Raw genomic sequence first — 3,025 nt, 5'->3', positions numbered from 1 at the left:
TTGACTCGCTGATGAAGAAGATAGAGGACATTCCGAAGACTCCCCAGCGTTCTGTTTTCTGGGTTTAGTCTGTGACGTCCAAATCTCAGAATTGACTGTACTGTCTGCAAGGGATAGGTGGCCGTGGTGGCAATTGCTTTGGCTATTGCACCAATGATGAATACATCCAAAGAAGAAAGCTGCATCCGTTTCTTTAAAAGCTGCCGTTTTAAACCTTCATAGAACATGAACTGGATGGCAGGATTGAAGACCAACAGCAACGAGGGAAATGTGCCGTTCCACAAAGCCGAGGCACCTTCATCTCGAATGATCTGGTGAAAAGCATCAACAATGCCTCTGTAGTTGGTTGGTACAATGTCTTCATTCTGAAATTTTGCCTCTTGCAGCTTCAGTCTGGTGTTTACCACCCACAGCGGAGTTGTTAGCAACACATTCACCACTCCACAGCTCCTGCCACAGCATGGACCAAGCTCTCGTAGGACAGCACAGACGCCATTGATGCGGCTTCCGGCAGACTCGTCTTTTCACTTTATTGGTAATTTCTTTTGACGTGCAAAAACTTCTCAGTAAGAGGAGGTCCCAGTTGTTAATTCTTTCAAGTGTTACCTGTGCAATTTGATTTTTGTTCATGACTGTGCCACTTTCTGAAGGACATCTGGAAGTCCTCTTTTGTGAGTGCCTTTTTGTGGCTGCCTCTAAGTTCGGAATTAATTCAAAGCATTCGCAGCTATTTCTGTCTCGTAGCATCAGCACGGTGTGTCCTCATCCCTGATGGGTAGACTTGGTGCCACGTGACCTTGGTGCTTCCCCAAGGTCAAAGTGAGCATAAAAGATAAACATTTTGAATGTGTTCAGGCCTCCTTGAGGCAGCAATGACAGAACAACCACAGAAACAAAATTTGTACTTGCAGAACCGCTTCAGAAAGTGCCAATCTTGATGAGCTGAGTGTGTGCAGAGTGTGGAATGGCTTGAATGGGGTGAGGGCATTCATGGCTGTGTGTCTTTCTGTAATAGTTTTTTAAAATGCAAACATTTACTGTATGTTTCAAGCTTCCTTCATGCATTCACACACACACACACACACACACACACACACACACACAAATACAAAGTCTCTGAAAGATGAAGAGAAGTGAACTGGCTAGGGTGCCATTATGACCCTAGCCATGTGCATAAGGTAGTAGAGTTAAGGTGGTTTGATAATATACACCTTACTCTAGCCAAAGTCCATGTCGCACTCTTACCCTGTTGAAGGGTGCAGGTGAACAACCCAGACGTGGCCTGAGCTGGAGGTAGGGAGGGACAACTCTGGTCCACGATATTGCAAGCAGCCAATGGGGAGCTTGGATTGCAACCTCTACCCTAGGGTGATAGGCGCCCCATCCTGGATACCTCCTTCCCTAGGTAGTGAGGCCACACCGGGGTTGTGAATCTCCACTCCCACGTGGTGGCCATGTGGTGGGGCCTGAGCAGCCTTGTGGCCCTCTGTTGGCACCCAGTGGTAGAGTGGTCAGTACTCAGTGCCTCTCTTCCACCCTAAGCCCGACCTCAGTACTGCCCACTTTTTTGAAACACTGAATTCCCTGGGACCCCAAATGTGCAGCGCTCAGTACAGAATCACATGTTATAGCAAGAATCAGGAAGTTCGCAAGTGAAGGAAGGAAACTGATGTTGAAAGGCGGAAGTTCACAGACTGTCCTTGAGGCAGTGCAGATGAGCTGATCTGGTGAGAACTTCGCAGCGGATACATGAAAGAGCTTCAGCGAGCACTGATGGACACATCTGAAATAAGCAAAACCAAGCTGTTCCGGTGACAGCTTGGGGCCTACCAGTGATACCTGTCAAGGATGGCCATCCCCACCCCTTTTCTTCTTTAGAGTACTGGGAATTGAACCCAGGGCCTTCAAACTAAGCATTACTCTAGGCCCTTTTTGCAATTTTTCAACTTTGAGATGAGGCTTTTCAGTCACTGGGCTGCGCAGGCTGGGCTTAGGCTTGCGCTCCTCCCACCTCCTCCCACGGAGCTGGGATTCCAGGCCTGAACACTGTGGTTGGCTCCAAGGGGCACATTGCAAGACACAGGCCTCTGGCCAAGTAGGTCTCCATTTTGTAAATTCTAAATATTTTTATGAGGCCCTGAAGCTGGGTTCCAACTTACTTTTGGCAGTCCATGCTAAGCCAAAATAGCTTACGCAGAGGCCTATAACATATTCATCTTACTGGTTTTTATGGCAGAAGTTTTAAGAAGCCAAGAGGTGCCAGTTCTGGTCCCACAGAATCCAAGCATACCTGGCTTTGCCTGCTGCTGTCTCCTGTATCCTTCCTGTTTTTGTAGGGCCCACCGCTGTGCTTCCGGTTCTTTGGAGCTCCTGCATGTTCTACCCTTTGCTTAAACCCCCACCAGTGCCAGGTTAGGGGATTTTGGTGGATGATTCAGAGGCATTTCTGTGAAAACTGTCAGGGCTGGGAACAGAATGAGGGGAGACCGAGTGCCTCTTCTTCCACAGCTACCACTGATAGTGGGGTCACCAACACAGTGCTCTGAGGAGCAGCTCCAGCCACCGTCTGTCAGTGTCCTCTGTCCAGCTGTGCCCCGGCTCACATACAAATTCTGTCACCGGCCCCAAACTCCTCTAATAAAGTGCCCAGGACCAATGGAGGCCAGGCTTTCATTTTGCGACACAGGTCACAGTATTATTAATCTACTGAAGGCCCAATTTTACCTATCCTCTGGCCTCCTTCCTCCTAACAATCCATGTAATCAACAGCAAAAACCATACCGTGCCAGGGACTGAGCCTGCACACGGCTCCTTTGAATCATGCTGAAGCTGTTACCCACTCCACCCACTCCATCCATGGAAAACTTGTCTTTCAGAAAGCCAGTCCCTGGTGCCAAAAAGGCAGAGGATGGCTGCTGAGGGACACGTCCTCTTCATGTTTCTGATGTGGGAGGAATCCCTAGAAAGTGTGGCTGGATGGAGTCGCTGGCAGCCTCACACCCTCTCCGCTGGCACCAGTGTGACG

General features: G+C 49.1%; 1 pseudogene across 1 annotated transcript in view; it reads right to left on the bottom strand.

Moving 5' to 3' along the window:
* Positions 1 to 496, bottom strand: part of LOC105740939 — a 10,214-nt pseudogene extending 9,718 nt beyond the window's left edge. Inside the window, exon 1 of the transcript XR_002819043.1 lies at positions 6 to 496. The product of XR_002819043.1 is annotated as a peroxisomal membrane protein PMP34 pseudogene (transcript). The remainder of the gene's footprint in view (positions 1 to 5) is intronic.
* Between the last annotated feature and the right edge of the window lie 2,529 nt (positions 497 to 3,025).

This window comes from Octodon degus, unplaced genomic scaffold (assembly GCF_000260255.1).
Source record: "Octodon degus isolate 3935 unplaced genomic scaffold, OctDeg1.0 scaffold00240, whole genome shotgun sequence".
NCBI classification, from domain to species: Eukaryota; Metazoa; Chordata; class Mammalia; order Rodentia; family Octodontidae; genus Octodon; species Octodon degus.
This window is presented reverse-complemented; position numbering and strand designations above follow the sequence as displayed.